This window comes from Pinus tabuliformis, chromosome 6 (assembly GCF_031772625.1).
Source record: "Pinus tabuliformis cultivar Carrire ecotype Pingquan chromosome 6, CPIR1, whole genome shotgun sequence".
Classification (NCBI taxonomy): domain Eukaryota; kingdom Viridiplantae; phylum Streptophyta; class Pinopsida; order Pinales; family Pinaceae; genus Pinus; species Pinus tabuliformis.
The window spans coordinates 877,698,805-877,712,616 of record NC_142292.1 but is presented as its reverse complement, the minus strand read 5'-3'; positions in this window follow the sequence as shown (position 1 = coordinate 877,712,616).

Sequence of the window (13,812 nt, the reverse complement as noted above, 5' to 3'; positions counted from 1 at the left end):
CTGAACTTAATATAAACTATGATATTTTTTCTCTCTGAAAAAAAAAAGTATCCCAAAAGTTCTGAGTTCACTAGAAGCCAGAAATAGCACTTTAACCCTAATACAGGGTTCTAGTTTTTCGGAACAACTTTCTTATATAAACCAACAGTGCAAAATACGGTTCAAAACTAGCATATAATTCGGAGGAAAACCAGACCATTCGGATGAGGTACGCTAAATGGCACCGGTGCATTTTTTGGAATCTGAGATTGTTCGTTTTCATATTAATGTTCTAAAATCGAATATCAATTACGAAAACAAAAGCAAAATAGCTACATAAAAGAATGACGAATAATAGCAAAGGTTAGAACATTGAAAGACCCCAAGATACTCAGAAAATGATTAGCTAAAATCAGAACAAATTTACTGCATCTGGTGTTAGCCTTAAATAATCATGTTTTAGAAAATACTCAACAGGGATTGGTCAATCGTAAATAGAACTCCTAAAGAAGTATATCAGAACAGAACAGAATTGTAGACAGATTACGCCATGTGTGAGTGAGGAGGAGGTAAGAAATCTGAAAGCAAAAGTGAATTGAAAGAATTACCCAATATGTAGAGTCGGTTCGCAATGCCTTGACAGGACGTGAGTGTTATAGTTTCCAGCAGTAGAGTGCCACGAGGCGCCGGATATTGGTATAGGATACCGATCACATGGATATTTTCCTCCCAGTTCCGACAACTGAAGCTGTTGTTTTCCACATAGCCATGGTATGGCGTAGGAACCACATTTCATCAGTTGAAGTCTTTGCAAACAAACTATTCCATGATTCATATCTTTGAAAGAACAATGACAATATCGAGGGCCTCCATTTTCCACCTACCTTCTTATGGAGCGACTTGTTTGCTCCCTCCAGTTGCTGCTCCTGCAGGAAATGTCATTCCCCGAACATTCAGAAACTACAAAGCTTCATATAACTAACCAACGACTTCATATTAAATAATCAAACAAGAACTAAAGAAATAGAAATATATAGATTCTCAGTGTTTAATGCTATTTTAAATTTTTTATTTGAAAATGGATCAGAAATAAAGAAATGAAAATATTATGCAAAATTTTTAAAAATATTTTAAACAGGTGGAAATATATTTCAGATCTGATGATATAAGAGGCCTGTGGTTATTAAATTTTAAAAATATTTTAAACGGGTGGAAATATATTTCACATGTGATGATATAAGAGGCCTGTGGTTATTTTTCTCTGCAGTCATTTTCGGCTCGTTTCTCGCTAGGGTGGGCCACTTTCTACACATAGCACAGGCTTTTTCGGACTCATCTTGTCGTGAAGGACGAGCGGCTAGACAGCTCTGAGTCTCTCACCATCCACTATGAAGGTCATCAGATTTGGGCCTTGCCTAGATCGTCTGCTGGTACTTTTGACCCACCTCTGTGTCTTGTGTGCTATTGAGATTTTTATGTGGGTTGGGATAGTGTTGGAGAATTTAATTCCAATCACCAGTTAAGTGTTAAAATTGTCTATCTAATTGTCTTAGTTCAGTTTCAGTTAGTCGAGTTTACTTCAGTTTATTGTTGATGTCCTCATTGTAATTTTATTTAACTGATTAGTAATGTTGAAAACATCAATCTTCAGCTTCAGAGTTTTCAAATTTTATCATGGTATCAGAGTACTAGGTCACATAAAACTCCAGAAAGAGCATCACAAAAAAACAAAAACAAAGGTCGTGAGAGATGGAAGAGAAAATACAAAATCAAATTCAATTCCGTACCGGTAAAAAATAAATACATCAATTACGCATCTGTCCAGAAAGATCACTGCTTCAGTTTTGCATCTCAACCCAAAAAAACTCGGCATATCTCCGCACCCTATGCGATGAGGAGTGCGCAAAACTGCGCAAACGAGGATTCGGCATTTTAATCATCGCAAAACTGCGTAAACAAGGATTCGGCATTTTAAAAAAGGCAGAGGAATTTTCAAAGGTGTCGTAAGTCGTTTTTGTTGAAGAATCAAAGAAAGTCATTTATATGAAAAGTCAAATGAACTAAAATCCCTCCACCTCCACGATAATTCATGAAAATTGTTTCAATGGTTCATTCGTGGTGTTTCAAATGGTCATTCGAAATCTGTTTCAAAGGTTTATTCGTGGAAAGGATTTATTTAAAGGATATTTTAAAAGGCTTTGTGAATATTTGGATGCATTATTTTTTTAATGCGAAGTGGGATTGGTATAATACACAAAGGAATAGGGGTTTCGTATTGTATCAACAGATCATTAAAATTCCCTTCTAAATTTCAAAGAGGGCTTTGAGAGTGGTGATTTTTAAATGGACTTACAGGTTTTTTTAAGTGGACACTGTAATATTAAAAGAAGCGTTATTCAAATTAAAGTGAGTATTTTCATATTTAAAAAAAACGGGTGTGTTAAAGTATTTTTTGGAAGTATTGCTTTTGTGAGTAATTTAGATAAATATTATATTCAAGATGAATCAATTTGAGATTCTTGAACTACCATTGCTACATGTAGACACAATGAATGAGAGCCAAAGAAATAGATATAGTTGACTGTCTAATTTGTTTGAAGATGCGGCCGTAAAGATGTTTTTATTGCATGCAATCACTATGTCTATAAGATGATTGCCTTGTTGAGGTGAATTCATCTAACACAAAAAAAATGGGAAAAGCTAAGAGGCTAAGAAAGTCAAAATAGCAACAAGAGATGTTTGAATTTTTGTTTTTGATGATGAGAAACAACAACTAGAATGAATGAATCAAAGAAAACCAAACAGGCATGGGATATCCTTAAGAGGAGTTTTCGTGTAAGAGGTAGTAATCAAGTTGAAGATAAAAAGTTTGTTGAATCCCACTGTGGTAAGCCGCAAGTGGACGATGATTCTGATAAAAAAGAAGAGAAGGAGCACATTGATGCTCGTGAATCCCACTGTGCACAACCCCAAGTGGATGAAAATTTTGTGATTCCAACAATGAAACTTGTTGATTACAACTTGGTGATTCCAACAAAAAAGCTTGTTGATGACAATTTGGTGAATCCAACAACAGAGCTTGTTGATGACAATTTGGTGAATCCAACGTCAGAGCTTGTTGATGATAGTGAAGTTGCCATTGGAGTAGCCATTGTTATGGTTAATCTAGCAATTGAATTTGCTGATATTAAATTTGATGAGGAGTTGTTACCTCATGATGTATGGTTGCAAATGATGCAACAAAAACATTATATTGACATGATTCTATTTGCGGAGATAATCCCAGTCAAATCTAAAAACCAAGTGGAAGAGACAAAGACAAAGAGAGACGGAGATATAGGCAAAGGCAAAGAAGGAAGCCCACAAAGAGAAAACAGAGACAAAGGAAGAGGGAGAGAGGGAAGCAAAATAAGAGAAATCTCTCATTACAGATCATAACATCCACAACAAATGTGGTTTTGTAGATGCTTTTACACTTGCCATTGATTTCTAATGTTCAGGTAAAATAGCCAATTATAAAAAAGAGTTAAAGTTCCTTGAAGCATGGATTACAACACCATGCCTTGATGAAGTCTGCATAGAAGTTGCAGAAATGAATGTTGAGGACAACATCGATGGTGAACAAATTAATGAATTTTCAAGTATTGCAATCTTGAAGAAATATATTTTTGTTATAAACTCATATAGCAACAAATTTATAATGAAGATTGCAGAAGAAAAGATGGCATGTGGTGACAACCCACATACAAGGCAACTTTTGAAGAAGTTTTGGACATGCTTCGACAACCTGTAACAATGGAAAACCTCCACCAACAAATGAAGAAAGTAATCTTTGAAGGAATACAACAAGAAGAAAAAACTGAAACAATTTAGAGGCTACATGATCTAGAAGAAGAGAAGAAGAAAAGTAAATCTAGTTGAAGTCAATTTTTTTCAATTGTAAGCCTAGTTGAGGGATAGACTAGCAAACATCTTGATTAAATTTTTATGTGGTTGTAATTAAGGGCGAGTGTTGGAGAATCTAATTCCAACCACATGCTATGTGTCAAAACCATCCATCCAAGTGTCCTAGTTCACTTTCAGTTAGTCCAGTTTTGTTCTGCCCCACTGTAGTAATTTATTGTTGATGTTCCCAATGTAACTTATTTTGCTAATTCGTAATATTGAGAAGAGAAATTCTCTACTCGACCTTTTCTCTTAGTTTTTTGTTAGAGAGGGTAACAAGTATGCAATTAGGCTTTATCCTGGTGACGCGAAGGATGAATGGGTAAATAAGGAAACAAATATAACATTAAATCATATATGAGTTTGGTATAAACAAAAATCTTATATTTATAGCAATGGGATCACAATAAAATATAACCATAACAAAGTTCAAGAGATAAGGACTCTTACTTAGTGCCAACTAAATTTTACATTGGAAATCCACATATTTTAAAATATATCCTTGACACTCTAACAATCTATAATATTCATTTCTCTATTATCTCTAACATTTCACCTTAATGGAGAAATGAATTATTTACCATACCTAACTTGATTTCATTTATAGTATATGATCCTCTTGATTAGCAATGTCTATACCTGGTTTAACCTAGCATTTTCATCATAGTTTTATGATGTTTATGTCCATATAAAGGAAGAACCATCCACTAGATTGCATGGGTACGTAGTTGTTGCAACTGTCAAACTACTAGGATGTCCTTCATGTACATGATTCATTCAACCTGCATACTTGTACTTGTGCCTATAACCCCCCCTACATCACCACCGCCATCATCATATTGGGTTTTATCACATTACTTGTAACCATGCTCTAATTTTTTTCATCTTACCCTCAACCATGCTTTAGGTTTTCTTGGCCAACCCTTAACCATGGTACAAGAATCCCTCTACACTTCCCTCTCCTAACTGGTTTCTAGATTACCACAAACCTACACTACAAAGTGGTATTAAGATTACCACGGATTTCACATGGGTATACATGCCTTATTAGGCTTACATCACAACTAACTTAGGTACATACACATTCGATTCATGGAGATACCAAGTAAATATTTTTCAAGGACCTTTAAACTTTCTTACAAACACATGTGACTCACATTACAATACAATATTTGAGTCTATACCACAACACTCAAACTTTTAACATCAATTTGTCCTCCATCCAATTTCAACAACTACTCCATTCAATATCCTTTACTACCATACTGCCTCCAAAACACTATCTCTAGTACAATCACCTGCTTCACTTGGGATTTCTTCATAATAAAAAAATGTATTTTCCCTCTTGTACATGCATACTATTGATTATTGATGTTAACATAAAAAGAGATTCATATACTGAGATACATATGTTCTAACTATTCTACTCGCCATTTTTCGAGGAATCCTCTTCACCTACATGGTTCATCAATGTGTTAAATTTTCTATAATTTTGTCCCTCACATTCTCTAGCTTTTGGGTCTCACTTGCTTAAAGTAGTGGAATTCTCCAAAAACCTCCATATCGACTCTTGCTTCCTTTAATTTTACTTTCATCACCCTTATTCCAAAATCTAACAAGCCATCTTCCTTTGAAAAATTTAGGTCAACTTCTCTCTACAACTCCATCTACAAAGTCATAGATAAAATCATTTTTGGTTACCTCAAGGACATTCTCTTTGACCACATCTCCCTAGAACAGTTTGGAGTCATAAGGGGAATACAAGTCGATGATGTAATTAGACTTGTCCAATGAAGGACCATAATCCATTCATTCAAAGAATAAAATATAAGTTACATATAAGGCTTATATCCCAAAGGAATTCATTTAAGGGATCTAGTTATACATCCAATTACTTCAAATACATATGCGATTATGTCACCATTTCATGTCCTTGATTATGAATTGTATTATATTAGCGTCTTTTGCTCTAATAATCAGTAGGAATGGCATTCCTTTTTTCGATGTTGAAAGGGGTAATATATGGATTTTGTTTCTCTCTTCTCCTTCTCCTTGTTGTGGTATAAGGGCTCAGTACATTGATCAAAAACACTTTGGATAAAGAAAACCTAAAAGGAATCTCTATTAGAAAACCCTATCTCATATCTCACATATAGTTTATTGATGAAATCCTAGTTTTCTATGAAGGAGACTTAAAATACATTGAACATTTGGAGGCACTTCTGAATATTTTCTACAAATCTTCGAGAATGTGGATAAACAAATCTATATCCTCCATTTATGTATAGCTTGGAAAAACATACTCTTCCACCTGTTTTAACATTATTTGCTTATGATAAGTTAGTATATTAGTCAACAATAATTTTAAAATGTTAAGTTAGGATATGGATGAAAAAGAAAGAAAAGTTAAAATGTTAGGCCAATTCAATGTTTTAGAGGAATCCATATCAATAAACTGTTAGGTGTTAGCTGCTATAAACAAAGAAAGTAATAGAGAAATAAAATGTTAGGGAAGAAAAAAGAAAAGAGTGGCTTCATTTCATATTTTTATAAATGCACATGTAGCTAGTCAAAAAGCACCACATTGGTAAATGCAAATGTTAACTTCATGCGCAGAAGAAAATGAAAAGGAGTAAAGGTTTTGCTCTAAGGTTTTATGTATCGATTAATTTTGGTATTAATCCATATTCCTAAGTTTTAAATCCCAAAATCACCCCTCCGCTCATATTACCCTCCACCCACTTATTCCTAAGTTTTAACACCCCTCTCATACATCGCAAATATTCCCAACTATGGTAAATAATTCCCTCTGGCCCCACTGGGTGTCCTATCACATCACGATAACTTTCTGCCACCTCTCACTCCATCTTCACCCATCTCCTAAGATTTGACGGCTTGCATAGCATTTTGGCCCGCCCTCAACATCCAAAATTTACCGTCGGGGGGTGGATCCGAAATGGGCAGTATTTCAAATCACACCCGCCCCTATGTGTCAACATCATAGCTTTTCGGACCCCCTCGAGTGAAACTGCTAACCACTACCCTTCCTATCTAAAAATTTGTTTCCATCACTCCTGATACTACTCTCCTACCCGTTGCACTCCTTCCATTCACCTTTCGCCACATTATTTGCCCGTTAACCCCACCAATTTCATCTGATCCCTCCAGAATTAAGTCGTTAAGCAATCAATTGGTTTAATCATTAAGAACCACACTGTTATATAAACTTCCCTTTCATTCATTAATTGGCTACTGAATTCATGCACTATTACTCTTATTGCTTTGTTACATGTTTGCTGGACTAAACTTCAAGATTTTCACCCACCAGTGACACTATCTGCTAAATTGTTTTCAGCATATTGCCCCTATTCTTGCCCCCAAAACCTATCTCCTCTCTATGTATTGAAGCTTCAAATCCAATTTTCCCTCTTGTCCTTAGCTTTATTCGAAGATGCCTCCAAAGGAGAAAGGACCAGAAGAACCTGCCAATCCCCTAATCTATCCTCCCATTGATTTTCACCACATCCCTTTTGCTGACATAAACCTTCAAAATCCATGAAACTCTTTGTGAATTTGACCTCTTTGAGATGTATTGCTGGCTTTAGGACAAATACATTGACAAATCCAATGACATTCAGTTGTGGGAGTCCAATTTACCCCAATATGCTTTTCCTCATACCCACATCACCCCAGAGTTTGTTAGGAAGTCTCAAGCATCTTATTTGCCAAGCCAAAGGGCCATCATTACCCCTATTGGAGAAATTCTATTTACCATCACTCCTCAAGCCATAGGCTAGATGATGCAAGCCCCCACAGTAGAGAATGCCACCCCCTTTTCCTATGAAGCACTTGTTGAACTGTACTAGAAATTAGACTTTGTTAAAAGGGCCAAAACCATGGAACGTTTCTTGACAGAAGATGCCTCATTGCCAAAGAAAAATCCTCCCTATCCCTTGTCCATTTTCCCTGAGAGAGCTAAGTAGATTATCACAGTGGTCTCCTACCTCCTTGGCTACTACTCTGATCAATGGGTAGATGAGGCCATCATAGGATTTCTATCCATTTTCTCTGGTGATTCTAAGCCTCGCTTCATGTTTAACTTTAGCCAATTTCTTGCAGATTCAATTCATCAACAAATTATCAAATTCCCAACTGAGGAGGTATTCAAGTATTCTTATTTGTTAGTTTATATGTTCTTATACTTTTAGGGAGACATCATCAACCTTTCTTTACAAAAGCTGGATGAAAAAGGAAGCCAATAGTCAGTCATATTCTAGACTACTCTAGTGATGAAGGAACAAAAGGAACACACATATAAATAGTTCATAGAGATGTCGTGCGTCCAACAATTAGTCTCCTAAGCAATAGAATAGAACCAAAGATCAGTGGGGAAATTAGAAAGGTGCTGCAGCTATCAAACCAAGTTCAGACAGGGGATTGGTACCTCTACCAAAACTATACATAATTGAGAATATTTGGGTGTGAGCTTGCACCTTACAAGCTTCCTAAATTCCTCCCAATGAGGATTTTTTCTGTAGAGTACATAAGGCAGATGTTCAATATGCAGTAGATCCACTTCGTAACTGCCAAGAAGAAGTCCCAGTTCAAAATTAAAGCATAGATTGGGCCTTTCACTTGCAACAGTAGAGTAGTAGGGGAAGAAGCAGATAAGCTATTAAAGGAAATGTCATTCAGCCTTAGCTTCACCTAGTCATACGATCCATTAGGGATCATTTCTAAATTAAGAGTAGAAACAAAATCTACTCCTTATTTTCACACTGCCAGACCAGAGATAGAGAAGTACAAAAACCAATTAGAATGGGTTGAGGATACCCTACAAGAGGCAAAGCTGCAGCTAGTATCATCCTCTCCAATACAAACTCCTACCATGTAGAAGAAAACAGCTAAGTGAACTAGATAAGAAGAGTCACCTTTAGGGACTCAAATTTTCAATGAAGGATTCAAGATTATTTATAAGAAGAAGGCCAAGCTTAGTTCCAAACTAAGCCTTAGCAAGGACTCAAAGCAGGAGAACTTTATCAGCATTAATGAGCCACTTGTTTCCTCATTAGTGGGCAATCAGACCGCACTGTCTACCATTACCTCCACGACTTCACAAGTGTAACACCCCTCCCTTGTGTGAATAATTATTGTAAACCTAAGCTATGTTAAATCTAGGTGTGATATCCTCCCTTGTGTCTTAAATGTTTGTAAGCCTAAGATGAGGAAAGATAGGTTTGATACCCTCCATTGTGGGTTAGACTATTCTAAACCTAAGCTGAGGAACGCTAGGTGATATGTAATATGAAAAGAAAATGTGTTATTAAATAAATTAATAAAATAAATCAGTTGGAGGGTGGAGCACCAAGACAGAGGAGATGCTTGCCAAATCCCATGAGGAATGGGATAGAAACGAATCTTTCATGATAAAGCTTTTAGATTTGGTTCTAGATAAGCTTGGATGGGTTGGTTATCCATCGGATGGATGGGAGATAAAGATCCATCGGACATAAAAGCTTTGCGGGAGATAAAGGCAAGCTTTTATGTGGAAAAGCGTCATGGTAGATAAAGACGAGCTCTTCTGGAAAAGACCTAGGCAAATGGAAAAATCCATAAAGTGAGACACCGCTAATGGTAACTAAATCATGAAAGAGGGTATTAAATACCTAGTGCATCGATCAATTAAGGATAGTTGATCCTAGGCAAGATCTTCGGCTCAAGGGGTATCAAAGTTGATTCATGGCTGGGTGGTGGTCCTCTTCCCTCCAAGTGAGGTTTATTTGCTGTCAGATGCGTGGAATGCATGTATGATGATTCTTACTCTCTCTCTCTCTATTATCATTCCAGTTATTTATGAGAAGAGTTCTTAAATTTCTTCGCCAGGAGAATGTTTGATGAATAGTATATGCTTATGTATTAATAGATTTAATGATGTTTCCCTCTAATATGATGAGATTCACTTGCATGGTATGTGTTTCCTTACTTGTTATGAGATTAAAATCATTTAGCACAAATATAAGGATGGTTAAATTTATCTCTACTATGGGAATGACAGATTTCTTATGCATGTTGCATTCTAGTGTGAAGTTAACTGTAGAAGCATGTTCAATGGATAACAGTTCTAGGACCCATTCATGGTAGAATTTGCATGTGACAAATATTCATAAATAGATTACCGATGTTAATGTTTTCTTATGTAATGACTGCAGCTATTATGGGCTTGAGGTGCATGTCAATATTCCTTTGACCATACTTAAGGAGTTGGAAAATGATAACTATAGTGTGTGATGTTAATGATTTCCGTAATGTCTCCTTGAAGTCATTATTCTGAAATGGTCATATAATAGTGTTAAGATAGTTGTTACATTTAACATCAAGTGGTAACTCTAGTGCATGTGGGACACTTAGGGGATCATGTTTCTAATTGCATAAGTAGAGGAATTGCTTCTGATAAGGGTAGTTTAATTAGTTAGTTATGTATGTTGAACCAAGGGTTGGTCAGATCACCTTGATGATGCTTAATTATATTAATGATGCATGGTCAATTCCAGCCATAGTAAACGTAAGATAATACTCCATTAATGCCAGTGTGGATTAACGAGAAGATTACATAGGTTGCATGCCATGATTATTCCTTCACACTCAATGACGATTCTGCTATATATAAGTTGTTTATATGAATCTAAGGGTTCCCATTACGGATCCGATAAAGCATAAAATAATGATGCGATATTATGAGATTGTATAAACTGTTAAAAAATGAATATAGTAATAGGAATAATACTTGTTCCTACCACGATAAATATATTACGTAAGACAATAGTTATATCTTAGCTTCTAAAAAAGAAAAAATTATAGAATTGGGAGCCTAATAAGCTATTATTCTAGGATAGGCCAAAGGGGTACATTACAAATGGTATCAAGCACAAGTTCAAGCCTTGTGGCCTATGGACTCATCTCCCTCCATAAATTTTCATTGGCAGGTTTGATTATAAAACTCCTATAAGAAAAATTACCCCAAAATTTTTGAAGGGTGAAGTTCGGAACATAGAACATGATTCCATAATAAGGAATTCAATGGAACGATAATATATATATATATATATATATATATATATATATATATATATATATATATATATATTCAATATATATATCATGTTAAAACTAATGAGGGTTTTTGTACATATAAAGACGTTAAGTTGCATGTTAAGGTGTGAATGAACTTTTCGCTGAGGCCCATGCCTCATTACTTGTCCATTACCTTGACTCGGACCTAGAAAGGAAAAAATCAATCCAAGACTTAAGGATTAAAGGTCAAACTTAATCACTATCTGTTCAGAACATATTGTGCCTTGACTGATTTATTAATGGGTCGACCGATTCCTTGTGGAATCTTAGGAATAATCTCCATTAATAGAAATACAGAATAATGACTCCCATTTAAAGTCAAAAATTAAATAAAAATGATTGGAAACCACTTAGCTTTGCATTATTCTTGACCTATTTCCTATGACAGAGACTAAAAATACTCCATGAGAAATTGAGTTGCTGACTAAACTATGAGCTGATACCTAGGGTGGGAAGTATGTATGAAAAGAGCCCCGAGGGCAGACATGTGTTGATGGGATGGAAAGATTTTGGATAAGTGGTAGCTCATGAGTGGAGCCCTTTAAGGCGAAGGGGTGAGATTTGTCGACACGCTTGAGCAACAGGAAGTCCGTGGTGACTTAACCATATTAATGGGTGACTACGTTTGTATACAACCCAAGTGAGAAAGGGTTGGGTTGACTACAGTTTGTTTCCTACATTATAGCCATCGAATCAAAATCGTTGAAGATGCTTCTTCTTAAAAGGCCAGAGCGAAGCCCATATCACTGGTTAGTTGCATGCAGATTTCGATGTACAGTGCAGACAATCTAACTGGCATACAAATTCCCAACAATGATAACATTCCGTGGCCACTTATTTTCTTCCTCCATAGTTCATCTATCAAGGAACAGAAAAACAAATCAGTCATTCGGTTGGGGGGCCACAAAGAAGATTCATAGTTCCATAGCCATATTGAAATAAGCATACATGTGCCAGAACCTAAACGCAAGAAATTTATGTTAAGGATCATTTCATTTTCTCCAGACATGCAAAAATAGGATGGAAAGAATACGTATATAATGGAAAGCTACTGTATACATAATCGGTAGCACAACCTTTGAAAAAAAAAAATGTTAAAAATAAATAAATAAATTCTGATATCAACCATCAACGAGTTTTCCACGTTCCATTTAGAGATGAAGTTATTGGCTGAGCACTAGCCAAACAGGAAACATATACATAGTCTTCGCAATCCTAAAATGTTAATAAGTATCCACAAAATAGATATTGTTTTATATGTGTGTACATTAATTGCACCGGGCATGCGAATAAAAATTTACGTTATGGGCTGTGTTTTTTATGGTAATATTTTCAAAAATTGTTGATAGCCTGGTGTTAATAGGGAGTCGAGATCCCTTTTTCCCTTTTTGAGGCCGGAGAAAGCAACGATGTATGACGATGAAGTTGACTGTAGACCGTGTTTTTTAGGATAGTGTGTAAACCACAACACAATATATCAACTGTTGTTGTTTCCTCTTTTTGTAATGGTATGTTTCTAGTGCTTTGTCACATGTTGGAGGCATGCAATATTGGCATCAAAGCCAACAAAACTATTTTCCATGGAAGGATTGGGGAAAAAACTGAAGCTGGGCATATTTCCTTCTGTTGACTATCCGCATACAGTCATTGACAACACAACTTCTATACTCTTGAGCTGAATGATTTAACCATTCTAACAATAGGAAAATAAATATAGAGATAATAAATCAACCATTAGCATATCGGTTTTAGGATGACATGTTGGCAAAAGCCGCAGTATTTCGAGTCATCAAATTAGGAAAAGGCTACTGTAACGGCAGCGTTGTTACTATAAAAACTTCGCTTAACAATTCTATTATTGGATTCTCCATTATTATGTTTCAATTTTAACATTGGTCATTTTCTCAGTGACTGATTTGATTCCCCTATTCTGATCTAACTGAAATTCTCTGATTGACTATTTTGATGGCAATGTCGTAGCTTTCAAGTCAGGCCAACAGTGGAATAAATAAAAGGCTGCTAAGGCAGCATGATTACTATAAAATTCCACAAAGCTCGCCTTCCTTAGCTTTAAAGCATCATCGCCTCGAAAAAACATCTGATTTATGTTCCTTTGTGCCAATCAGATTGGTTTCTTTCCACTGCATGAAAATGCTCTTGCTATGAATTCACAAATCCATAGTCTCGGGAAAAAGAAATTCAGAAGGATAAGGGTTATCCTGACATTCCGTGTCAATATACTTTCCTATGCAGGGGAGGTGACTGAGAGATGGGAGTGAAAGATCCTGTTAGGTTTCTCAAACCCAAGCACAGAAGCACACACACTGTCTTAGGAAGTACAGAAGCAGCATGGCTTGAGCAGATGAAGGCAATGGATAGAGAACCAGAGGATCTTCAATTCCTCTGCATCGCAGGGATTGTTGGAGAAGCTTTCAAGATCCTGCACTCCTGCGCTAAATTGCTAGGGGTTCTCATGCTCACACTTATCTTGCTCTTTATTTCACAATTCTTCTGAATGAAATGCCAGATTCTCATTTTTTTTCATTAGGCTCTCGTGAATAAGCAGATACTACGCATTGGTAAATCTTGTACTAAAATATCTAAAATATCTAGTGTTATTGCTGATTCTCGGGTTGTGTGACTATTCCAAAAATCCTAACGATTGTTCTTTCCTCCAGAAATCATTTGTAAGCATACAGCAAAGGAGTTGTGCTGGGGTTTCCCTCCCTCGTTTTACACTTTAGAGTTCATACAGAT